The 27,490-nt window shown below is 41.3% G+C and overlaps 1 long non-coding RNA gene across 1 annotated transcript in view; it reads right to left on the reverse strand.

The window, feature by feature from the left end:
• Positions 1 to 9,732: 9,732 nt before the first annotated feature.
• LOC125455383 (uncharacterized) overlaps positions 9,733 to 27,490 on the reverse strand; it is a 29,824-nt gene continuing 12,066 nt past the window's right edge. The window contains exon 3 of the long non-coding RNA XR_007248235.2: positions 9,733 to 12,055. This is a non-coding gene — a long non-coding RNA (uncharacterized LOC125455383). The remainder of the gene's footprint in view (positions 12,056 to 27,490) is intronic.

Raw genomic sequence — 27,490 nt, forward strand, 5'->3', positions numbered from 1 at the left:
TACCCTCCCCTAGAACCTAACATTCCAGCTCTCCACGCTCAGGACCTAAAATCACCCCCCATGACTCATTATCCTTTTCATACCTTTTCCTGTACCCCTGGGATCCAACACTGTCCCACCGCACCTCCAATATCTCGTGCCTACATCAGCATATTTACCTGCCCTCTTGCCACTGTATGTCATCATGTCCTACTTACCCTACACTAACATTAAACTTACCATATACATATACATTTTCATAGTAATTGTCAAAGTGATTGTTTATGATGCAGGAACTTTAAAATCACAGAATATGTCAACTGACTGCAATTTTGCTTCGTCCAACTGCTCTGCACTATATGGGACCTTTAAGAATGAAAGTACAGCTCCACATTTCTGAAAGACTACTGATTAGAACCTCCCATCAGAAATTTGAAGCTCTTCCATGATGTAAAAAGAGAACAGAGATGCAATCCGCACATTGTTGCCACTCGTCAGGAAGTCCAGCTCAAGTAGTCTGTCCTTTTCTAATAAAAACCTTCCCACCTTTCCACTTCTCTGGCCAATCTTTTGGCCAACTTCCATAATTCCTCGTGTAGCGCAGAGATGTTTTATCCCTCTGATTAAGTACATTGTGACACATTTATTAAAGGATCCCACGTTATTACCAGTTGATGTTAGGTCGGGTGGAAGAGAATGCATAGCATTTGTACTTGCACACTAATTACTTCCCACTAAGAGATGAAGCACAATGTCTATTACTGAGCACCCAACTGTTTAGCCACAGAAAACATTTAATTCCTGGCCAATGAATATTCAGAAATCTAAAGCACAGTGAAGAATGCACTCACTTTCCTGACTATCCTCCAGAACTTATCAGTTCAGGATAAGACAAGGCAAGGCAAGGCAAGGGTGGCACAGTGACTCAGTGGTTAGCACTGCAGCCTCACAGCACCAGAGGCTGGGTTCGATTCCACTTCAGGCAACTGTCTGTGTGGAGTTTGCACATTCTCCCCGTGTCTGCATGGCTTTCCTCCGGGTGCTCCTGTTTCCACCCACAATTCAAAGATGTGCAGGCAGGCTGGGTTCATTGACCATGTTAAATCGTCCATAGTGTTCAGGGATGTGTACATTGGGGAATGGGTCTGGGTGGGATGCTCTGAATGGGTTGGTGTGGACTTGTTGGGCCGAAGGGCCTGTTTCCACACTATATGGAGTGTGAATCCAATCCTTTGCTGTGAGTTCTCAGTATTCCTAACGCAGCACTTTTGATACGTACATGAAAATAAACTGTAATTAACTTCCAAACTATAGATCATTCAAAAGTTTCCTTCACTCAAAGCTAAAATAATAATGACATATTCCTGAACAAAGAGGCTTGTACAAAAGTAGTATTAGTAACAGGAAAGTATACCTAGTAAATAGAATTGAATGCCAATGAACATAAATGTGGGTAGAAATGCTGTCCAAAACATTACATTTGTTCTAGAGAATTCAGGTTGAACAATTACATTACAAAAATTTAGAGGTCTTTGTTCAGTAGGAAGTCAGAACAAGTCGGAACTGCTTAAGTAATTGAGAACTGACTCAAATGTTGCTGCTTTTCTTCATCTCTAGCCTAATGTTTACACACTATTTCCTGTGACTTTCATTATGACTGGTTTCTATTGCTTTCCATTTTCACTTGATTTGACTGGCATTTGGGACAGGAAGGGAAAACAGAAATTCAAACTCTTAAATAAACACAACTTCTGTTTATCTGGTTCTTATCAGAGTGAAATGCAAGTCACTGCATAATTCCCAATGGATGCAGAATTACCATGTAGAAATCATATTAAACAGGAAAAAAAAGGGCCAAAGAATTCTTGGTGTCACAGGATAGTGTGACAGGACTCGTTAAAGCTGTTTTTTTTAAATTAGGAACAGGACTCTGGCAGGCGGCGTTTATAGATAGGAGCAGCAGAGATGTGGACGCTCACAGAGAAGATTTTTCTAATTTATCCTTAAGTAGCAATAGTAACAGAATAAAAGGAAAGGTCCACATTCTATTTAATTGAGGTTTGTTTGAGGACGTTAATCCTATGATTTATACATCTTGTTCTTCGTGGTTATGGCTAACCATAGGTACAGGAGACGCCTCCAACTGAAGAAACTCAATGTTTGGAGCCAGCACAGTAGCTGGAGGCACTACGGTGGTTTCATGTGGTTGAGAAGTTCATGAATAGAATATTTCAGGACATGGTCAGCCCACAGGTTAAGGAAGTGCAAGCAGCGAGGGAAGAGTAACCACCAGACAGACCTAGGGAACCAGGTAGATAGTAGGGAATCCATAGAGTGTATTTTGCTTGCGAACTGTTTTGTGAACTTGGAAAACAGCAAGTGTGAGGCCAGTCAGGGGCAAGGCCATGACACAATGGATAGTCCAGCATTTGGAAGGGAGAGACGCGGAAGAAGCATGGTAAAGGATTTGTTAGCAAATGGAAAAGACTCTTACGTGGCTGTAGACATGAGTAGAGGATGTCTCCTGATTACCAGGATCAAGGGTGTCTTGGAACGACTGCAGAGAATTCTGAAAGGGAAGGAGGAACAATCAGAGGGCATTGTCCATTGTTAGGAAATACATAGGATGAAAGAGAAATGAGGTTCTGAAAGAAAACTCCAGGGAGTTAGGTAGGAAATTGAAAAGCAGGGCTTTGAAAATGTTAATCTCTGGAACATTCCCAGTGTCAGGTGAGCAGAGGAATTGAAGGATGGAGCAAATGAATGTGTGACTGGGCCGATGATGCAAGAGGGATAGCTTTAAATTCCTGATACATCAGAATATTTCCGGGAGAACCGGGACCTGGAAAAGTTAGATGGGTTACAACTGAACAGGACAGGGCTAACATTTTTGCAGGGAGATTCACTAATGCTGGATTATGACAAGTAATTCAGAAGGGAGAGAAACAGAGATGGAATTAGAAATTAAAAGGCTTGTAAGTGAGTCTGGAAGGGAGAGGAAACATTGCCTAGAAAAGGAAAGAAGTGAGTTTAGCCCCAAGGCTAAATAGGACATATTTTAATGCATGGAGCTGGAGGAACAAGAGAGGCAAGCTGAGGGCATGGATGCACATTTGGGAGTATGATAAAATAGCTGTAACTGAGACTTGGCTGAAAGATGGGCAGGATTGGTAGAGTATTCAGAAAAGATGGTTGGTGTAGAAGTTGGGGGGAATGGCAATATTTATCTAAGCATGAATTATAATGGTGACGAGGGATGAAATCCTGGAAGGATCATCAAATGAGGCCTATGGGTAGCAGTAATAAAAAGGGGCAAACACACTGTTGGGGGGCCTACAGTACACATCCAATCAGGGTGACATAGACGTTAAATACACGTTTAACTTAAAGAGCAGTGTAAGAATAATATAGGGCAGTAATATTCAGGGATTTCTACTACTCAAATATGAACCATAGTGGTTTCAGTGTGTAAGATATTGGGAGGACAAAGTCCTTAAATTACAATCATGAGGGTTTTTTTTAAGCCAATGCATAGAAATCCTTACAAGAGACAGGCCAGTTCTGTACCTAATATTTGGAAATGAGCCCAGATAGGATCTGTAGGGAGAGCATTTTTGGAGACAGTGATCATGATTTAGATTTATTATGCTTGTGGAAAAGAATGGGCTGACAATAAATGTTCTAAACTGGGGAAAGATTAATTTACTAAGATAAGATATAAATTGGACCAAGTTGACCAGGGACAGCTACTTACAGACAAAACTGTGTGAGAGCAGTGGAAGGCATTCAAGGAGGAAATAGCCAGACTACAGAACAAACATGTTCCCATAAAGACAAAGGATGGGGTCAAATCCAGAGAATCCTGGATATGAAAGGTCATAAAGTTCAGGATTAAAATAAAAGATTTTGAGAGATAGGGAAGACTGAGTACAACAGAGTCCCTCAAGAAGTATAACAAGTGCAAGGGAGAAATATTATAAAAAATTAGAGTAAAAAAAGAGTGCATGAGAAGCCACTGATGGGCAGAATAAAGGAAGATCCAAAGGTGGCTTTTGTAAAAAGATATCAAAAACAAAAGAACACAGAGGTTAGAGATAGGGCCTGTTGTGAACAATAGAAGCAGGCTGTGTGCGGACCAGAAAGGCACAGTTTGTGAGTCTTCACAATGGAAAAGGACAACAAGTATAGATATTAGGGTGGAGGGCTGTGAAATAGGAGAAGACGTTAATAAAGAGAGAGGAGGTACTAGCATGCTCAGCAGCCTTATAAAAGTGGATAAATCTGCAGGCCTGGATGAGATGTATCTCAAACATTTTATGGACGCAAGGGCGAAGATATGAGGAGCCCAGAAATTAATTTTCAAATCCTCCTTGGCCAATGATGGAGGACTAATAAGGTAATAGCATCATTACAAACAAAAACATGGAAATGATAGATCAGGAAATTATAGGCCAGAGTCTAAACTTGGTGCTGGGGGAGCTAGTAAAATAATTCTGAGGAACAGATATATCTGCACTTGGGGAAATACAGATTAATCAGGGATAATCAGCATGGATTTATTAAGGGGCAATTGTGTTTAACAAATTTGATCAAATTTTTTGAAGGGCTAGATAGGAGTTCTGATGAGGATGATGCATTTGATGCATGAAAATTGGCTAAAAGGCAAGAAGTAGAAGTTGATGTTGGAGGAATATTTCTGGGGCTGGAGCTGTTTCCAATGGAGTTTCATAGGGGTCGACACTGAATTGTTTCTAGTGCACATTAATTATTTCTGCATAAATATGGAAAATAATCAAGAAGTTCATGGATGACTCAAAATTGGCAGCATAGTGGCTCAGTGGTTAGCACTGTTGTCTCACAGTGCCAGGGACCTGGGTTCAATTACACCTTTAGGAGACTGCATGTGAAGTTTGCACATTCTGCCAGTGCCTGAGGGGATTTCCTTTGGGTGTTCTGGATTCCCCCCACAGTCCAAAGGTGTACAGATTAAGTGGATTGGCCATGCTAAATTGCAAATTAGGGGTTGTGCTGGTTACATGGCTTATCCATAGGAAATGCGGGGTTACAGGGATAGGGAAGGGGAGTTTGGATCTGGATAGGATGCTGTTCAGAGGGTCAGTGTGGATGTGATGGGGAAAATGGTCTGCTTTCCCGCTGTAGGGGGTCTACGATTCTATATTAGGCTGATAAATAATAAGGAAGATAGCCATAAGGTGCAGGAGGAGATCAACTGACTACTCAGCTGGGCAGAACTTTGGAAAATGGAATTCCAACTAGTATGAGGCTAACAAGGAATTGCAATATGAATGGTCAGATCCTTGAAAGTATTGAAAATCAAAGGGATTTGATGTGGACACCCACAGACCCATGAACATAACAGTGGCAGGTAAAGATTTGGCAAAGAAAGCATATGGGACACATGTTTTTATGTGCTGAGGCACAGAATACAAGAAAAGATCTGTTATCCTGGAAATGTATGAAACTATGTTTAGGCTACAATTAAAGTACTGGATTTGGTTCTGATCACCGCATAATAGAAAGGGTGTGATTGCTCTTAAGAAGGTGCAGAAGAGATTTATGATGATGCTCCTGAGCTGGAGGATCTCAGCTTTGTGGAAAGATTGGATAGGCCAGAGTCATTTTCCTTGGACCAGGAAAGGCTGAGAGGGATGTAATAGAGGTGTATATGGTTATAAGGGGCAGAGAAAGGATGAATAGGAAGGCACTGTTTCCATTAATACATAGGTCACTAACTAGGGAGCCTAGAGTTAATGTAAGAGCTAGAAGGCTAAGGCAAGAGTTAAGGAGAACTTTTCTCACTCGGATAGTGGTGAAAGTTTGGAATTCATTTCCTGAAAAGGTAGTCAAGTGAGAAAGTCTCATAACTTTTAAGCAATATTTAGATATTCACTTGTATTGCTATAGTCTCCAGGCTATGCACCAAAATTTGGAAAATAGGATTAGTATGGTTTGACCGTTGTTGACTAGTGTGGATACAATAGGTAGGATGGTATCCTTCTGTGGAATAAATACCAGATTGAACCATTCAACCCCATTGAGTTAATTCCGCTATTCAATTAGAGTATAGTTAACCTGTACCTCAACTCCACTTCTTCCACAGTTACTCTGGGCCAGCCTTTGAGTGTGTTGGGACAGTGGTGTGCCTGTGAGTATGTGCACATACACATCCACATGAGTTCTCTACATGCATTGATATTGTTGGAAGAAAGCAAGCTCCAAAATTCTACTACCCTTTGAGTGGAAGCATGCCAGTCTATTTTCAAATGGAGACAAGATTCCAATGGAATAAACGATGATACGTACAAACATGCCCAAAATAAGGTCAAATACAAAGACAATAACATCCCCAATCTACGCATACCTTTGCTACTGATATCAATGCACTAATAAAATTCGAATGGTTTGCCAACTGCCCCCATCCAAATTTTCCCATGATCCACAAGTAATTTTCATCTGGAATACTTCATATCCTAGCAGGTCAATAACGGAAGCATAAGTTTATTTATGGAACAGCAAAGCATATTTTGCACATCATGCAAAAACCTGTTAATTAAACACTGTGGAAAGGATTCCCATAACACATCTATTCAGTAAGTTTCATATCAAGTCATTCCCATAGGGTCTATAACAAATTGCAGATATTCTATCAATGACTTCATTCAGACTGTATATGGTGACTCATTACAGACAACTCTGGTTGGTTTCCCTGCAGATAAGCAGCAGACTAGCTAGAGCTATTCAATGATAATATCCTTCTCTCTCTCTCTCTCTCTCTCTCTCTCCAGTTTGCTAGCCAATTATCTAGTGGAGAACTTGCAGCTGGAGAGCAAGGTCAACGTTTCTCTTAGCTTACCGCATTGTTTAGTCTTTAATACATTCTTGTCTATTGAATTGGATTCATTTACTGTTAAACACTGAAATAAATTGTTTACATGAAAGAACCGATTCATCCGTCATATTGCATTTGTCTTATGCGCCTCATCAGTGGACAACACGTCCAGTATTACAGGATTGCTAGCTGCCTCAAGGCCTAAGGTACAGCTGGATGCTTCCGTGCATAACAGAAACTGCCCTAACCCTTTCAAGAAAACGGCTTCAATTCCATTAATACCTAATTGCGCAATATGCAGGGAACACTGAAAACCAAACAAAGAAACAGTCCAAGTTACCATAATATGTTCAAGCTTTAAAATTCAGTTCACACTAATCTCCACGGTAGAAGACCGATTAATGGATTACTTCTGGATGACAACTTTATCCCTTTCTCCTGTGGCTAATGGCATCACAAACTGAGTCCAAAGCACAGCAAAGAACTACTACAAAAAACATATGTCTCCACAAGATTGGTTATCAATAGAAATTACAGGGTCTGGAAGTTATTCTATGCCTGAACAAAGTTTTGCCTTTGAAGTCAGACTTGTGCTTCCTTCTCCTAACTTTCCATAAAGGGACATTCAAAAATGAACTTTGAACCTGTTTAAGTATTATGAGGAGGATATTGTGTTGTTATCAGTTTTAAATCAGCAAGAAGCTGTTTTGCAGACAGATTCACCGAGAATTAACGTCACTGTGGCTCAGTGATTAGCACTCCTGTGTCACAGTGCCAGGAACCTGAGTTCGATTCCACCCTCAGGAAAACGTGTTAAGTTTGCACAATCTTCCCAGGTCTGTGGGGATTTCCTCCAGGTGCTCTGGTTTCCTCCCACAATCCAAAGATGTTGAGGTTAGATGGATTGGCCATGCTAAATTGCCCACAGTGTCCAGGGATGTGCAGGTAAGGTGGATTAGCCATGGGAAATGCAGGGTTACAAGATGGGATTCTTCTGAGTGGATTCCCTTCAGAGGGCCAGTGTGGACTTGATGACCAAATGGCCTACTTCCACACTGTAGGGATTCTATAACAGCAAATCATCCAAGCAACTAATGTAATAAACCATGTTACCTTGTAAGAGGGAGATACAAACATAGAGAAGGATGACTCCCCTAACTTGTTCCAACTTACAATTCACCCAAAGCTGAACTTCCTGGAAATTTAATTATAAAGCACCAGCTCCATCTAAATAAGTTTAGATCTTTCATGACAAGAGCCTGAAATAATTATAAACTGTAACACTAGATTACATTATTTGCATCACATAGGAACATAGGAACAGGAATGGGCTAGCCAGCCCATTGACGTCATCCCATAATTCCACATAAACATGACTAATCAAACACCTCAATACCATCTACCTACCTAAATTTCATATCCCTGTATGCCATTGGTAATAAAATATCTATCAATCTCTACTTTAATTATATTCAAAGGCAGAACTTAACCACTCTGTCTGGGAAAGAATTAGAAACGTTCACAACTTTCCAACTGAAAACATGTCACTTCAAATCGGGCCTAAGTGGCATGGCCCTTATTTTAAAGTTGTGTCCCTGATTCTAGACTCCTCAGCAAATAAGAGCATCTTATCTTCATTTACTGAATCTATCCTTTTAAACATTTAAATGTGTTCAATGAGATCACCTCTCGTTCTTCGAAAGAGGCCTGGTTTGCTCAATCTCTCTTTCTACCAAAGTCCTTCAATCCCAGGAAAAAGCCGAGTGAACATTTGTTGTACTTCTTCTCTGGAAATGATACCCATTCTGAGATAAGATGATCAAACCTGCACAAAGTACTCCAGATGCGATCTAACCAAGATCATGTAAAATTGAAGGAGGTCCTTATTGCTCCTATATTCAAATCCTCTTGCAATAAAGACTAACATTCCATTTGTCTTCCTAGCTTGCTGCGCCTGCAAGTTAGCCTTTAGTGACTTATTGGCAAAGATGCCTACACCCTTTTGTACATCTGCACTTTCTATCCTCTTACCATTTATGAAATGCAACTTTTTCTCCTAACAAAGTGGATATCCTCACCTTTTTTCCATACTGTATTCCATCTGTCATGTGCTTGTCCTTTCACTAAGTCTGTCCAAATCTTCCAGACGTTGCTTCACACCTTCTTCACAAAACACATTCCTCCACTTTGCATTATCTACTACTTCTTGTCGTACTCCACTAGTTATAGCCAACTTTCTATTTTCCATCTGTTAGCCAGCCGTTAATCCAACCAGTACAGTACCTCCTATCCCATTTGGTTGAATCTTTCCAACCAGCCTCCTGTGGGAAACCTTATAAAATATTCAGTGAATTTAAAATATCTCCAACAAGCTTGTCAACGTGATTTCTCATTTGCAAAACTGTGCTGACTATGCCTATTCAGGTGATTATCAAACATACATCCCATCCTTTATAACAGATTTGAGCATTCTCTCTGCTATAAGACTAACATGTCTGTAATTTTTGTTTTCTCTTTATTCTCCTTTCTTAAATGGTGGGCTGACTTTTGCAATTTTCCAATCCACAGGAATAATTACTGAGTCTTTAGAAATTTGTTTGTGAAAAGACAAGTGAGTGAAACATTGCAATATTTTTGGGTTAAATGGGTGAAAACTCAAAAACGTTTTTTGCTGGAAATACTTAAATGGGGTTTACAAAAGTTAAAAAAAAACACCGACCACTTACTTACATATACAGATACCAGACAGTAAAAGGGAACACAATCTATCTACGACAATACTGTGCTCATGAAAATGCTAGTGAGTGTTATTCATAAATTCGAAAAGAAACGGAAATAGATGTTGTTTAAAATTCAGATTTTATTTAATTTTCCAGCCTTTTATTATTTTAATCATAGTGTCAACATACTGCCCAGCAGCTTCCCTGCCATAAATCTAACTCTTAATTTATTTGGATGTTATTGCACGAAACTGTGCTTTCCCTCTTCACAAGAGGTATAAAGTAATTTCAATCAATTTGTTATTTCCTTCTGTGTTGATTTCAGCTCACCAATATTGTTTGAAGTACCCAAATCACTGTTTTAAAATGTCATGTTTTTCCATTTGTTATTACTTAAGCAACTTTCTACAATTCAAAATAATTCATTTGATAAGTGTTAATTGACCAGGATTAGTTTATAAAGGAGCCTCTCAAATAGATTTTTGCTTACATTTCCGCAGCATTTTTCATTAATCAACTTCCTTCAACTCACCCTCAAAATCTAACTTTTCGAATGTTTATTGCATTGCCCTTTCATATATTTTGACTAGAAGGTCAAATCTGGCAATATTACTAACCCTAGCTACAAACAAACTTTGACTCAATGAATAACACTGGGCCTTTCATGGAGAATAATCTCAAGTCACATTGGTTAGTCAACAAACCATGTAGGAGTTTCCTTTATGAACTCTAAAAACATGAATTCTTCTACGATTTATTCTTCACATCTGATCAAGTCAACATCCAAGTAACTTAAATCCCCAAGTTAATTAATCTTTTAGTTATTTTCATATATTCTCATAATTGTTAAAAACATCAGCCTCATTCCTGGTAAGTACAACATCCAAGAATCATTTTCATTTCATACTCAACCAAAATTCTAGCTGCCTTTGTTATGACAGCCAAAACATTCATAACATTTCATTTGATACAACTTTCTCTTTGCCCAGGGTGACAGATTTTTTTTGCTGTTTCTTTCTTCCAAAAACATCTGAAATCCAACATTGTAATCTCAGACAATGCTTGATCTTGGACAATGGTTTGTTTACTCCCTTTTGTAAGTTTCCAAGCTAGCAAAAACAAGCATCACTTTACGTTCAACTAATTTAAAAGCAGTTTCTGCAAATGATTTGCATCCATGCATAGCCCGCTTTCCGTGATCTGCACATCAAAAAGTAAAAATATCCAAGCCTAAAATTTCTCCTAATTGCACTATCTAGAATTTACATCATTTCCTTTTACAATTTTAATCTTTTGGATATTGGAAAATACTGGATGTTGAGGATAAAAACACCAAGTCAAATCCATCCCCCACCTTGATTATAATTACAGATAGTGGGTAACATGCTGATACTTTGCTGCATTCCCTTCATTTTCTTCAATTTTATTTAGTGTAAGCAGATTTTTGTCATGCTGGACATCTCCTTTATCCATCTACTGACATTTAATTTTGATTGTGTGTCATGAAATTGCAACAAAAATCGAAGATAATGACATTTATATTTGATAAATGTCAGCTGAGATCAGAAATCAGTCAAAAAAATCAAGAAATCTCCAAACCCTTACACTAACAGCACAGGCTTGGTGACAGTAAGGACTGCAGATGCTGGAAGCTAGAATCAATAAATGTGGAGCTGGAAAAGCACAGCAGTTCAGACAGCATCCGAGGAGCAGAAAAATCAATGTTTCAGGCTGAGTTGGGACCAGTGTAATTACAAATAAGCATAAAATGCTTAACTCTAATGACAAAATGGGGGATAAAAACCTCAACAGAATTTGGCTTTGGACATACATGCAAATACAGTGTAGAGACATTCGTCCATAGCACTTGAATCGAACCACAATTGTGTATATAGAGCAGACATTTCTATAGATCAATGAGCTTGGCAACAAGATCAAAGCTACAGGCTGCTACTTCAAATACTTTAGTTGCCAATTGGAGCTAATTCTCAAGAAAGTCTTTCCTCATCGTGTTCACACACAGCAAGTTGGACCTCCTCAGGCTTGCCTTGCGTATCTTCCAAAAAATATGTGCAAAGATAAATTGCAGCCTTGTTAAATCATTGCCTCAAACTAAGTTTTGACAATTGCAGACAAAACCTACATAACCTTTCTAAAAAATGGAGCATTTAATAACGGTGAATCAAAATTTTGTCATTTATATCATTTTTTGACACTTGCAAGATGTCTCAGAAACTTTCTATTCAATTCAATAGAACCATTCGAATTGTATTTACTGACATAAACTGGTGGAATTCTAACAAAGTAGGAGAAGATTTCTCAATTTCCATTCTTCAGTCTCTTGAGTTTCGAAGTTCCCACATACTGTGGCATGAGAAAGAAATGTCCCAGATATGGGCAGAGTGGTCTGTACTATACTTCTCATGCGTTAACAGTCAAAAAACAGCGATGGCTTATGAATGAAGTAATTCTTCCTTTTTCTCAGACGTGTAGGTTGTGCGGTCTACTAGAAGACAAAAACGGGTGAAATTCAAATATTTTTAGTGGAGTATAATTTTAAAATTGGTTGATCTTGCACAATATATAAGCTTTTTTTTAGACTCAGCTTTGTAGTAAGTATTTCTCTTTTGACTTAAAATGCACCAAAATAGTGCCAATTGAATTTTACTGAACAGAGAAAATTTGCCAAAACTTTTTACTTGTACTCATCAGGACAAATGCAAAAATGCCCAATTCAAACACACACAACAAAGGAGAAAGGTTTCTGATTACTTTCTTCACAGCAAGAAATAATCTTGTGACTAGTCTATGTTAAGACAATTCCAAAAAGGACTCTTGTGCAGTTTGTGCAGAATGTCATCATCTATTCTCTGAAAAGCTTTCATAAAGGATAATTATATTTTGCAGTTTAAAGAGAGAAAAAGTAACCAGACCTATTGTTGACATATTGCATAAACCAGAAGGAGATGGAGAACTCCAAAACAATTCTTTTTGCTTTCTATGCAGCTGTCTCCAATTTGAATTGTTCCGAAAATGTGCAGGAGTACACAAACATCAAGGATGCGCCAACTCTTTAATTATACATGACAACTTTGCCATTAAAAATCTTTTGTTTGACGAAGTGCTTGTGCAACCCATTTTGGACAAAGTTTCAAATATCAAAACCTTGGAATTGGGCTTATTTCTGTGCAATTTTATACATAGCTGAAGGAAAGCAAGAAGGATTTTCAATTGGATTGTGCTGGTAGTTAATATTACATCATACCATTAACAGGTTAAGTTTCTCTTGAGTCTTGAGGACAGTGTGGTTTATCAAGAGGGACTGTCCTTAAAGTATATCAAGAGATGGCTTATACTCATTTGTTCAGCTTAGGCCAAGGTGCCTCATAGCCTATTAATTCCTTTAGAAAATGATTTGAATGGACTTCCAAAAGAATCAGGATGTCCAAAATTGCTTACATGTAGTGGAGCACTTTTAAAGTGAAGTCACTTCTATAACGTAGGAATTAGAGTAACCTGCTCGTACACAGCAAATATGATGTGGCCAGATAAAATCATTTTTTTTAAATAATAACATTGGTTGAGATGTGGAGTTGCTGGTATTGGATTAGGGTGGACAAGGTCAGAAGTCACTCAACACCAGGTGATTGTCCAACAGATTTATCTGAAATCACGAACTTTCAGAGCGCCTCTCTTTCATTAGGTGAAGTGGAGAAAAGCATACAGGCACAGAATTTAAAGGCAGAGAGTTCAGTAGGCAGAGAGATCAAAAGCTCATACAGCTGTTGTGAGTAGGTTGTTAATGGGCTGAATAGTAATTCTCTGCAGACAATCAAAAGTGTCAGACAGTGTGAGTAAACTGTCAACAGGTAAATAACAAGTGAAGGGAAGACCTGTAATCTGATTAATTGGGGCAGAGAGATAATTACAAATAATTAAAAATAAGGTGGTGCTGGAGACAACAGCTGGAATAACACAATCAGTACTAGAGTCACATGCTGAGGGTTTAACCAAAGTAGCAGATAATCCAAAACGGTATAAGCTAATTAAGGTGGAAAGAACATAACAAGCTATTTGAGGCGATAGTGTCAAAACAGGAATAAATATTGACCAGGACACCAAAGAGAAGCCTCTTTCCCACTATCTTTGGATAGCACTCTGGGATCTCTAATCTTTGTTCAACTGAGTTCCCACCAACCCTCCTGATTCTGAGGAAAGAATGATATCACTATGTCAAGAGTTGTACCAATCCTGCTTAAGGTGCAACATTGCTGGCAGATATATGGCGTACTACAAAACACAGCCATGTCCATTTGGGTACCTGAGCATGAATCTGACCCAGTGAAAATGAATCACGCAATCAAACAGTCAGTACTTCCCAGAAGAAGAATTGAGAGTGCAACAAACTGGTAGATAGAGAAAGAAGAGCGGAAAGACAAAACAGAATTTGAGTGTAATAATTTGTAGGGGTTAGGAGAATGAGTCATAATTTCAGAATGGCCTTTTATGTCAAAGAATAGAAACAGAGGACTTCTGTTATTAACTACAGGTCACGATAGAAAGCAGAACACACTTTCATCTTTGATATTCATAGCTGAGAGAAAGAATTGTAGAGAAACAACGTAAAGTGTAGTAAGTGATAATGGGAACTGCAGATGCTGGAGAATCCAAGATAATAAAGTGTGAAGCTGGATGAACACAGCAGGACAAGCAGCATCTCAGGAGCATCTCTGTGATGAAGGGTCTAGGCCCGAAACGTCAGCTTTTGTGCTCCTGAGATGCTGCTTGGTCTGCTGTGTTCATCCAGCTTCACACTTTATTATCGTAAAGTGTAGTAATATGCTCATGTTAATGTGTTATGTTGTCCCTGCAATCGAAAAGCTTTCTCTACCAACAGGATGTCTCAAGAAAACTTGTGTTGAAAAATGTCTAACTTGACTGAGTACAGTCTTGTAAAATAGTTTGGGTCATATGTTATTTTAGCTCCTCTCCACTTTGGTAGAGAGAATCTGGTTACCCATTGAAGCAAGCCCAAAACAAAGAGAATAGTGTATTTCTGGGCAGAAAATTATGTGGCTTTCGAAAAAAAAAGCCTTGAGTACATTAAATTGAGACACCTGGTTCCTGGGTGTAAATGACAGTAATGGTTTTCTGAAGAAGGGTCCAAACCTGAAACGTCAGCTTTCCTGCTCCTCTGACGCTGCTTGGCCTGGCGTGTTCATCCAGCTCTACACCTTTTCATCTCAATGGTTTTTGAATTGCCCTACATACAGAATAAAAATGCTACTAATTTCAAAATGACAATGAGCCCAACTTTAGCACTGAAAAGGGAAGAGTTTTGATTGAGACCAATGTAGCAACTTTATATTGTATTTAGCAATGGTGGGGTAGATGGGTTCGAAGGGTAGTGTGGTCGAACACAAGAAATATTTACGCTATGATGTGAAAGAAACTTAAGAACCCCCCCCCCCCCCCACAAAAAAAGTTTGTAAAGTCCAACAGGGATAGCATATGGCCATTATTTTGATTAATTAACAAATCCTCTCAAAATTAAAACCGGAAGCGATGGCCACAAAACTGTTTGACTAAATATGGAATGCTGTTGATTCTTTAGAAACTCCCACGTTTGGTTTGCTGATGTGCTGCTGTGTATGTGAGTGATGCACATTCCTCTCTGTTTGACCTCCAACTCTCAGCAGCGGAAACAATCATTCACAAACAATCAACATTTTGCGTCGCAGATTAATCCACTTTACTGCACCCCAAAAACACGTATGACAAGGATTTAATGAATGAGAGACCGAAAATGGGAATCCCTCACTTTGTTCTGGTGTGCTGTTTCAATACGGTATGACAAACTGAGCAGTGTCATCGCAGGAATATGATTTTTTTTCTTAAAGAGAAACAGATTCTCGCTTTCTCATGAACCATCAATTCCAACACCCTCGACAATGTTTATAAACCAGCATTAAAAGCAAATGCCAGTAAATCTTTAGTTTTAACCATTTACCCAACAACTCCAGGCCATTGCACAAGGTCTGTGGCACTTGACAAACCATTTCAAGCCGCAGTGAAGTAATCTTTTTTATCCCCTTTATTTCTCAGAGTGTACTTGACTTTTTTTATAAGTAAGCAAGGTAGAAAAATAATTGCTTTAAAATTGAAAAAATGGAGTAGAGGTAAATGCTAGTTCTGATAAGAGCAAAGAGTCAGTAGTGAGGTCAACCAACAGCTCAGTCAAGGGAGTGAGGGGAGTACAAAGGCGAAGAATTCCTGATGCCAGAAATCTTTGGCCTGTGTCCAGTAAATTCAGTCATGCTACTTTTCAGAAAGAAGCACAAAATCAACTTTAGCACTCCTCAAGAGCTCAAGTCAAGTTAACAGTTCATTAGGGATCTCAGGAAGAACTAAGAATGGGTGCCTGCATCCTGATGAAGGAAAACAAATTACACAATTAAACACTGACATCTCTAAGAGTGCAGGAAGGAGAAACCGGAAATGTTTGTGGGAATAAGGAACTGCATTTTATCATTTCACTAAATGACAATGAGCCCAACTTTAGCACTGAAAAGGGAAGAGTTTTGATTAAGCCCAATGTAGCAACTTTATATTGTATTTAGCAATGGTGGGGTAGATGGGTTCGAAGGGTAGTGTGGTGCCTCCGTTACTATTGTTAACTCTTCAGCACATATATTTTGTAAAGGATGGGTGATGGAAAAGCTTGTAGACAGAGAGAGTGATAAGAGAAGATAATCCTAAAGAAGAACATACTGAAATATATTAAGTATATACCTAGTATGTTCTTAGTTACACAGATATTTTAATCAGCAAGGGAATCAATGATAAATGGGGAAAAGGCAGGAGAGTGGAATGGAGTATTATCAACAAAACCATGATCTCATAAATAATAACCAAAAAAACTGCGGATGCTGTTAATCAGGGACAAAAACAAAGTTGCAGGTAAAGCTCAGCAGGTCTGGCAGCATCTGTGGAGGAGAAAACAGAGTTATCGTTTCGGGTCCAGTGACCCTTCCTCAGAACTGATGGTGGCTGGGAAAATGTCAGTTTATATGCAGAAAATAGGGAAGTGGGTGGGATAGGGAGTAAACAATATGATCGAGCCCAAAGAGAGAGAAAGGCAGTTGGACAGACAAAGGAGTTGCTAACAATTAGGTTGGGAGGGTGAATAGTTGTTAATGGGGACTGTTAGTGACTAACAACTGGGGGTGTGTAGTGGCAGGCTATGTGGTAACAAGGCATGGTGTGTAGGGTTGGGGGCTGGGACATGGGAGAGTTTACGCCCTAAAATTATTGAACTCAGTATTGAGTTCGGAGGGCTGTAAGTTCCCCAAGCAGAAAATGAGGTGTTGTTCCTCCAGCTTGCGTTGGGCTTCATTGGAACACTGTAACAAGCCAGAGACAGAGATGTTGGCCAGAGAGCAGAGGTGCATTGAAGTGGCAGGCAACAGGTAGTTCAGGGTCTTCTTTTGTGAGCAGAATGTAGATGTTTTTAGGTGTACGTAGATGTGAGTACTTAGCTCACTACCACATCTCTTCCAGGCATGCCCACCTTGAAGACGTTCTGCTCCTCTCTCCGACAGGATTTCCATTCCAATCTCTCTTCTTGCTCACCAACATTAATTTCACTGTCACTCCTAGTGTTTGACCAGGTTTTCGCTAAAACCACATTGCTCAGTGACTGCCAATGGCTCAGACTCACCCCAAGTGGATTCGAACTCAACTTTCATCCCTCATGTTTTGAATCCTCCCAGATTCACAGATATCTCCATGATGTTCAACGTTCCACGGACAACCGCTCTCGCCACATCCTGAGATCCACACTCAGTGCCATGCAGTGTCACATGCATACTCTGAACCGTTCTCTCCAACAGCATTGTAACACACTGGCTCAGGGCTGTACCACTCCGCCATTCCACTTCATCCTCTGGCTCATTGATTGTGCTAACAAGAAACGTTTTCTTTTCCTTTCAGGCATCAAGACCACAAGATGCACCGACTCAACAATACCCATGGCCCTCTGGAGCCTACCTCTCCTCCCCTTCCCTCTGACTCTATCCCCTCCCCCAACCCTCCCACCTCCTGTCATGTATTTCTCCTAACCTTCTGCACTCCGATGCCAAATGCTCTGTACTCAGCGAAGGCCCCAGCTTTATCCCTCTGCGTCCCCACCTTAACAAATTTCTGGCATGACATTATGCTGAACCATTCTTCCGCTGTCTTCGCCTCTGTGCTCATTTCTTTAGACAAGAGTCCTCTCCCCACCCCACAGACCTCTTTGCCCAACTCCAACACTCTCCCTCCACCTGTACCCCTCCCTCCAGCCTTTTACCTGCATTCGATCTTTTCATTGAGAACTGTCAACGTGACATTAGTTGCCTCAATTTCACTGCCCCTCTCAACAAATCCAACCTATCTCCCTCCGAACTGACTGCACTCCGTGCACTCAGATCTAACCCTAACTTTGTCACCAAGCCCGCCAGTAAGGACGATGCTGTTGGTGTCTGCCGTACTGACATCTAGCTTGCAGAGGCTGAACGCCAGCTCTCAGATACCTCCTCCTACCTTCCCATGGACCATGACCCCACCATGGCACATCAGGCCATTGTATCCACTACAGTTAAGGATCTCATTTCATCCAGTGATCTCCCCCCATCCGCTTCTAAGCTAATAGCTCCCCAACCCCGTATAGCTTGTTTCTACCTCCTGCCAAAAATCCACAAAGAGGACTGTCAAGGTAGATCCATTGTTTCAGCCTGCTCATGCCCCACAGAACTCATCTCTTCCTACCTTGACTCAGTCTTCTCTCTGCACGCCCCCCCCCCCCCCCCCCCCCCCCCAGTCCGATCCCTACCCACATACATCCATGATTCATCTGACGCCTGATGCCGGTTTCAAAGCTTCCAGTTTACTGGCTCCAGCCACCTCCTCTTTACCATAGATGTGCAATCCCTTTACACATTCATTCCCCACCAGGAGGGTCTTAGGGCTCTCCACTTCTTCCTGGAGCAAAGACCTGAATCGTCCCCACCCACCACCACCCTCCTCTGCTTGGCCGAGCTTGCCCTCACCCTCAACAACTTCTCTTTCAACTCCTCTCATTTTCTTCAGGTAAGTGGGGTTACCATGGGCACCCACATGGGCCCTAGTTTTGCCTGTCTCTTCATGGGGTACATGGAACATCCCTTGTTCCAGTCTTATTCCAGCCCCCACCCACAACTCTTTCTCCGATACATTGATGATATCATCAGTGCTGCTTCCCTCTCTCATCTCAAATTGGAAAACTTCATCAATTTCACCTCCAGTTTCCACCCTGCCCTCAATTTCACCTGGCCTATCTTTGACTCCTCCCTTCCCTTCCTCAACATTTCTACTTCCATTTCTGGGGGGATAGACTGGCCACTAATATCTATTACGAACCCACCGGCTCCCATTGCTACCTGGACTATACATCCTCACACCCCACTTCCTGTAAAGACTCCATCCCATTTTCTCAGTTCCTCCGTCTCCGTTGCATATGTTCAGATGAAGCCAACTTTGACAAGGGATCCTCCAAAATGTCCACATTCTTCCTCAACTGAGGATTCCCCAGCTCCGTTGTTGACAGGGCCCTCAATCGGGTCTGACCCATCTCCTGCACTTCTGCCCTCACCCCTTCTCTTCCCTCCCACAGCAGCGATAGGGGTCCCCTTATTCTCACCTACCATCCCACCAGCATCCACATCCAGAAGATCATCAGATGCCAGTTCCACCACCTCCAGCAACATCCAGTGACCACCAAACACATATTCCCCTCCCCTCCGTTGTCCACCTTCCGCAGAGACCGTTCCCTCCAGGACACCCTCGTCCACACTTCCTTCACCCCCAACACCTCCCCATAGCTCTACGGCACCTTCCGCTGTAACCGGCAAAGGTGCAACATTTGCCCATTCACCTCCGTCCTCCCCACTATCCAAGTGCCCAAACATACCTTCCAGTGAAGCAACACTTCACCTGCACTTCCAAGAATCTGATCTACTGCATTCACTGCTCGCAATGTGGTCTCCCACACATTGGGGAAATGAAGTGGAGACTTGGCGACCGCTTCACAGAACATCTATGTTCTGCTTGCAAAAAGACCCTGAACTACCTGTTGCCTGCCACTTCAATGCACCATCCAGCTCTTTGGCCAACATCTCTGTCTCGGGCTTGCTACAGTGTTCCAGTGAAGCCCAATGCAAGCTGAAGGAACAACACCTCATTTTCCACTTGGCGACCCTACAGCCCTCTGGACACAATATTGAGTTCAATAATTTTAGGGCCTAAACTCTTCTATGTCCCAGCCCCCCAACCCCACACACCAGGCCTTGTTACCACATTGCCTGCCACTACACCCCCCCTGTTGTTAGTCACTAACAGTCCCCATTAACAACTATTCACCCTCCCAGCCTGATTGTTAGCAACTCCTTTGTCTGTCCAACTGCCTTTCCCTCTCTTTGGGCTCAATCGTATCGTTTACTCCCTACCCCACCCACCTCCCTATTTTCTGCATATAAACTGATGTTTTCCCAGCTACCATCAGTTCTGAGGAAGGGTCACCGGACCAGAAACATTAACTCTGTTTTCTCCTCCACAGATGCTGCCAGACCTGATGATCTCATAAATGTCAGAGCAGGCTCGATGGGCTCAATGACCCAATTTTGCTCCTACTACTTACAGCCTAATAGAACAGGCATTCAGTTTTCTTTTTCGCTGATGGCATTAAAGGATGCACAAATCTCAACGGAGAAACAGACAGGCCATTCATATGAAGATATATAAGTAGGAGCATGATCATGTCAAATCCAATTATCCTTTCCCTCTTACTTCCAACAATCTTTCAGTTCTTTGCTTATCAAAAATCTATCCACACCTACCTTAAGCATTCACTAGCTTTGAGGAAAGAGTTCTAAAGGCTCATTAACAATTGAGGAAAAGTTTCTCCTTTTCTTGGTCTTCAATGATAGACTCTTACTTTTAAACAGTGCCTCCTCCCCTAATTCTAGACTCTCCCACCAGCACAATCATCCCCTTGATATCCACCCAGCCAACAGCCCTCATGGCCATACTGTTGCCTCATACATTTTTAACCTCCAGTGGACATAAGCCTAACAAAGACATCAGCGACAAACAGTAGGTGAAGAAGTTTCCTATTTCAACAATATTTTTCAATGACATGTTTTGGATTGGTCAAAAATGCGCTGGTAATTCATTGAAAATCATTCCTTCCAAATGATGATGCACTGTGCATGTCAACTCTCAGTCCCATCATGAGGAACACATAGACATAATCAGCTGAAATTGGATAGTGGCACACAAACTCACTTAGAAAACCACAGAAAATTAGCACAGATTAAAATTGTCTCTACCTCTTTAACATTGCAAGTGATGTGTGGCCACAAAGATAAAAAGTAGCTCAGAGATATAAGCAAGTCAAAAAAGCATGGTCTATCTTGGCTGCCTCCAAAAATGCAATTCATCAAAAAAAAACTGAATCTTACATTTTTGTGCCATCTGAGAGTTGTGTCAGATCTTATGGAGGGTTTTTCACCACGAGACATAAGTTTTCTCACTGTGCTATATCAAACTCACTTCAATAGCTATCTACTCTGCCTCTATGGAATGCTGCATGTCAAATTCCAGCTCTAACTCACCACTACTGTTCCCAGGAGAAATTACCAGTGCTAGGCTATCCCAGAATTGAACAATTTGCACCTATGACATTTTGAGTGCGCTCTCAATCTGGAGTGGCCTTACATAGTTCCTGACATTAGCTCCAGACATAGCAGACAGTGAAAATGGGCACCATGTTTTGCAGGCATGCAGCTAGAGATCCTGCTGGATGAAATGGTGAAGAGATGGAACTAGCTCTTCCCTCAGAGCCAACAGGTGAGGCTACAATACCAGACCATCAGAGCCCAGCCAGCGGTTGCCACATAATTCAGTGTGGTATTAGCCATCTGGAGGAATGACCAACCATGTAGGAAGAAAATCAATGTCTTTCTCCACTCTGCCAGGTTGGCATCATCTTCTCTGCTACCTCTCTCTCATTCACTCTACTATTGTACCCACCTTCTAGCAGGGTTCTCAATCTGCCACTCTTGCTATTGCCTTTAGCATCATCCCCCAATTAACCTTACACAGCCCAATGCTGCTAATGGACTTGCTGTCAGTGCTACCTACTCACCCAATCAAACACCTCTCTACTGGAGTGGAAAGCAACATTGCACCACCTACTTTCATCTACCAAAACAGCCATGTCTCTTTCAGTCCAGGAGTTAAGATGGGGCTGTCTGATTTTGAGGTCCTCACCTTCTAAGTGGAGAGCATCCTGACTCTGACTGCCCATATCATAGCCCCCAGACTGGTATCATAGGCTGTCCTTGTCTTATTGTGCTGGGCCCCCTTGAATGAAGTCTGCGAGCAACCATAACATTTTTGCTGCAGCAGCGGGAGCGTTGAGAGAGAGGACCAGGGGGCCACCAGGAAGGTAAGTTCTTCATTTCAGCAGCGGTGCTGAGTGGGAATGGTCAAATTGCACTCTCGGAACATGAGTGAACTGATATATTTGTGCAGAGGCCCAAACGCCCACTATTTTGAGACCACAGCCAGTATGTCAAGCTTTAGGATCCTAATGTGTTTCATATCAGTGTGCTGTAGAAAAAGAATCTTAACTGAATGTCACTCAGTGTATAACACAAGTAGGATATGAATTCTGAGCCAAGGATCCTTTTCTATCTCAACAAGGGTAAAGAGCAGTTTGGACTCCCAAATGTCTTTTCATGCTGTGGTAACACAAGTTCAGCAATGAAGGAAACACCCTCAATTTCTGGAAACGTCTCAGACTGAACATAAATCATTCTACAAAGTGAATACCCAGACGTATATATCACTATTCATGTCATTTAATAATGTACAAACTATTTATTAAAGAAAGATGATGATATTTTGGTCCAAACGATCATCTCCTATACTCTCAGTAAGGCAAAGTACAGTCTGGATGTCTGAAACAAACAGAATGCTGGAGAAACTCAGCAAGTCCTATAGCATCTGCAGAGACAGAAATAGAGTTCACGTTTTGAACCCAGCATGACTTTTCTTCAGGTCTCTCTTATGGTCTGGCTTGGGACATGAGAAGATCAGCAGTACGGAATTACCAGGCCAGTTACATTTTACAAATGGGTTAAGGCTACATCTGTGAAATGATATTGCTATACATCTCATTTAGGCCAAAGCAACATAGCAATCTCTTGTGCCATGAATTCCACATTTCCTGAAGTCATTTTGAGTCTCAAGCCAGATGAAAAGGATCTCCTCATGTCAGCAATGATGTCAATTGAGAAGGACTGGCAACCAGCAACATTGAAATATTCTCACAGACAATAAACCAGGTAGTAAAATTATAAGGCATTTGAAATTGGCAGCATTGAAGAAAGCCATGAGGCACATTGTTTCTGTGCCTAATCTCATGCTCCACCTCATTTTCCATAAATTCCATAGACATAGCAATTAAAGTGTATGTCAAGGGACCTTGCAAATGTAAAAAGAATTGTTGCTGTCAGGCAACTAGTTCTCCAGAGCGCTGTTACCCTCAAAATACAAATATATGTCTTCAATCCTCTCTAATCTCTCAATTAATTGCTTTGAATTGATGAATCTGGTTATTATTAAGGGAGCAAAATCCTTCCTATCTTTCCTACCTCGGCTCCTCATAATTGTATATCCTTTAATTCAGTTACCTATGACTTTTAATTACATTTTACAGTTATTAAGGATTACATATGTGATGAAGTTAGAAATATCAAATAAAGCTTACATTTTTAATAAGTACACTGACATTCCACAAATAAAATTAGGGCCAGTGAGGTTATTCAGCAATAAATTATGAATTTAGTACACTGTTAAATTCTTGTTAGAAGTAGGTATACCTATTACAGAGCAACTGATACCCTCAACAAAACATCTTATGAAGGGTGGAAAATTATTGACAATGTCTGGAGTTTCCTATTTAACTACACCTATGTGGACTCCAAAAGTTGCTTAGAGTTTCAGAGGAGCAATAAGAGTAAATACGGCAGAATCTCCATTATTAATATTGCACCTTTGACACCTAAACTGCATATGAGCATTTCCTGCACACACATCACAAACAGCCTTTACATTCACCAAACCCTCACTTCACACCCAAAAATCATAAGAATTGAGACAGGGCATAGGCATGGTTAAAAACTAAAAGATTTTATGGACCAACATGTGAACACACAACTAACTAGTGTCTTTCATCATCTAAGGGCATTCGGGAGTGCTCAACAGATAATGAAGAGTTTCTTCTGGGAAATTTCGAATAGACCAAAACTCCGCGAGCAATATTTTTTTGGAGCACAGCTTGAACCCATGACTTTTGACTCAGAGCAAAGAGTATTACCATTAAACCTATCTGCTTTCATTCAAGCAAAACAAATCATTTGAGTAAATAATTCAAAACTTATACAAAATGTGGCCCAAGCTAATATGCTGGCACAGTCCACATAACTTGCTACAACACACATATTGAGACCTGGCTCCACTCATAGCCAGATGCTGCTAGAGATAATGAGAAAAAGGTGCCATAACCTAAACAGAAATAAAAATCAGGAAACAGCTGCTCTATAAAATCATGTGAATCTCAATAGTACAAATTTCTACACTGGGTGTTTAGATTCTTAGGCTCTGGAATCCGTGAACACACTATTCATTTTAAAATATAATTAATAAGAAAGATTTATATTAGCCTAAGCAATTTGCCTTTGTTAGGAATACTCTTTTCTAACCATACACACAATTTTTAGTGACTTTTGAGAGTGCAAAGAAGTTTTATCTTTCAATCAGAACACCTTCTATCAATGGCAACCTTACATTGTGACGACAAGGACATTATGTGAACAGGAGGCCCACAAATTGTGATCAGCGATAATGGGAACTGCAGATGTTGGAGAATCCAAGAATACAAAACGTGGGGCTGGATGAACACAGCAGGCCAAGCAACATCTTAGGAGCACAAAAGCTGACTTTTCGAGCCTAGACCCTTCATCAGAAAAGGGGGATGGGGAGAGGATTCTGAAATAAATAGGGAAAGAGGGGGAGGCGGACTTAAGATGGATGGAGGAGAAGATAGGTGGAGAAGAGAGTTTGGGTGGGGAGGTAGGGAGGGGATAGGTCAGTCTGGGGGGATGGACAGGTCAGGGAGTGGGATGAGGTTAGTAGGCAGGAATCTACAATCCGACCCCACCACTAAAGACATTTTTCCAACCCCACCCTTGTCTGCCTTCTGGAGAGACCATTCTCTCCACAACTCCCTTGTCTGCTCCACACGCCCCTCCAACCCCACCACACCAGGCACTTTCCCCTGCAACCGCAGGAAATGCTACACCTGCCCCCACACCTCCTCCCTCACCCCCATCCTAGGCCCCAAGATGACCTTCCACATCAAGCAGATGTTCATCTGCACATCCACCAATGTGGCATACTGCATCCACTGTACCCGGTGTGGCTACCTCTACATTGGGGAAACCAAGCGGAGGCTTGGGGACCGCTTTGCAGAACACCTACGCTCGGTTCACAATAAACAACTGCACCTCCCAGTCGTGAACCATTTCAACTGCCCCTCGCATTCCTTAGATGACCTGCCCATCCTGAGCCTCCTGCAGTGCCAGAACGATGCCACCCGTAGGTTGCAGGAACAGCAACTCATATTCCGCATGGGAACCCTGCAGCCCAATGGTATCAATGTGGATTTCAACAGCTTCAAAATCTCCCCTCCCACCACTGCATCCCAAAACCAGCCCAGCTCATCCCCGCCTGCCTAACCTGTTCTTCCTCTCACCTATCCCCTCCTCCCACCTCAAGCCGCACCTCAATTTCATACCTATTAACCTCATCCCGCCCCTTTGACCTGTCCGTCCTCCCCGGACTGACCTATCTCCTCCCTACCTCCCCACCCATACTCTCCTTTCCACCATTCTTCTCCTCCATCCGCCTTCCCCCCTCTCCCTATTTATTTCAGAATCCTCTCCCCATCCCACTTTTCTGATGAAGGGTCTAAGCCTGAAACATCAGCTTTTGTGCTCCTAAGATGCTGCTTGGCCTGCTGTGTTCATCCAGCCCCACACTTTGTTATCTCGGAGACTCATAAATATGCTCTTAATTGCTTCAATCTCCAGAGCAATTACTCATTCAACAGTAGCAGCCTGAATTGAAACAAAATGTTAAGACAGGCAGTAGCTGTACACAAGTTGACAGAACAAAGTCTATTCCTACTCCAGAGGATGGTGGCCATAGTGGTGAGTTGACTTTTCAAGTCAATATAGTTTTTGTGATGAAGGTAATTCTTTGTGCTGTTAGGGAGAATATTCCAAGTTTTGACTCAGCAATAATGAAGTATTTCCAAGTCAGAATATGATTTGGAGGAGAACTTGCAGGCAATGGTGTTCCCATGACTCTGCTGCCCTTCTTGGTAATAGAAATTGTGGGATTCGAAAGTGCTGTCAAAGACGCTTGGCGAATTACTGTAGTCCATCTTGTACACAGTACACCCTGCTACTACCATGCAGTGATGATGAAGAGGATGGATGTCCAGGCAGTTATTGAAGCTGCATGTGTCCAGGTAAGTGAAGTGTATTCTGTCACACACCTGGCTGGTGCCTTTTACATTGTGCACAACATCTGGAGAGTCAAGAGATGATGGAATTGCTAAAGAATACACAACCTCTGACTTATTCCAGTAGCTGATTGATTTATATGGATGATTCAGTTAAGTTTCTCATGAAGAGTGGATGCTGCAAAATTAACGATATGGCAGCCAAGGTAGCTGTAATTTTGCAGAATGTCAAGCAAGATTGTTAGTCTTTTTTTATGTCGCAGATGTTCATTTCCTGAAAGCAATGTGGTAATAACGCTATTTGTCACTAATCATTCCAAAATTGGTTTCAGTCCAGGTGTTGTTATATGTGGTTATGAGCACCTTTTTATTACCTGAGCAATTTCAAATGAAGCTGAGCATTATGTGGTCATTAGCAGACATGCCTACTTCTGGCCTTAGGATGAATGGAAGATCAGTGATGCAGCTGGTTGAACGTAGGCTGCTTCAATGAGGAACACCTAGAGTGATGTCCTAGCACAGGATTAGTTTCCAACAGATATCCCTTGTGAAATAGATCTGCCACCATTGATTAGAACATTTCCCTGTTTTCTAAATTGACTTTAGTGTTAACTTGGTGCCACGATAAGTTACATTAGGTGGCCGGGCCAATTACGGTCACCCATAGTTAAAACAAAATGTGACAGAGAAATTCAGTAGGTTCTGAAGCAGGGTTGTACTGGACTCAAAAACACTCATTCTGTTTCTCTCTCCATAGATCCCAGCATGCTGAGATTCTCCAACACTGTATTTATTCAAAATTTTCAGCGTCTGCGGATTTTTGCTTTTATTTCAGCAGTTCGTCTCGCCTTGCTTTTGGAGTTCTTGTCAATATTGGACCAAGACTGTAATCTCAGCTGGCATTAAACCCAAGCTGAGTATTGCTATGCACTGCAATTACACTGTTTCTTTATCATTTTCCTATTTTGGTGTAGATTGATGTAATGTTTGCATGGGTTTTATTGTTCTGCTATTTGTGGACATTTTCCACAGTGCTTGAATCAGAGGTGGCATAATGGCTCAGTGGTTAGTACTGTTGCCTAGTAGCACTAGGGACCTGGGTTCAATTCCACCCTCAGATGTCTTTCTGTGTGGAGCTTGCATATTCTCCCTGTGTCTGTATGGGCTTCCTCCCACACTCCAAAAACATGCAGGCTAGGTGGATTGGCCATGCTAAATTGCCCATAGTGTTCAGGGATGTGTGGATTAAGTGGGCTATAGGGGGAATAG

The sequence above is a fragment of the Stegostoma tigrinum genome, chromosome 10 (assembly GCF_030684315.1).
Source record: "Stegostoma tigrinum isolate sSteTig4 chromosome 10, sSteTig4.hap1, whole genome shotgun sequence".
In the NCBI taxonomy this organism is placed as follows: domain Eukaryota; kingdom Metazoa; phylum Chordata; class Chondrichthyes; order Orectolobiformes; family Stegostomatidae; genus Stegostoma; species Stegostoma tigrinum.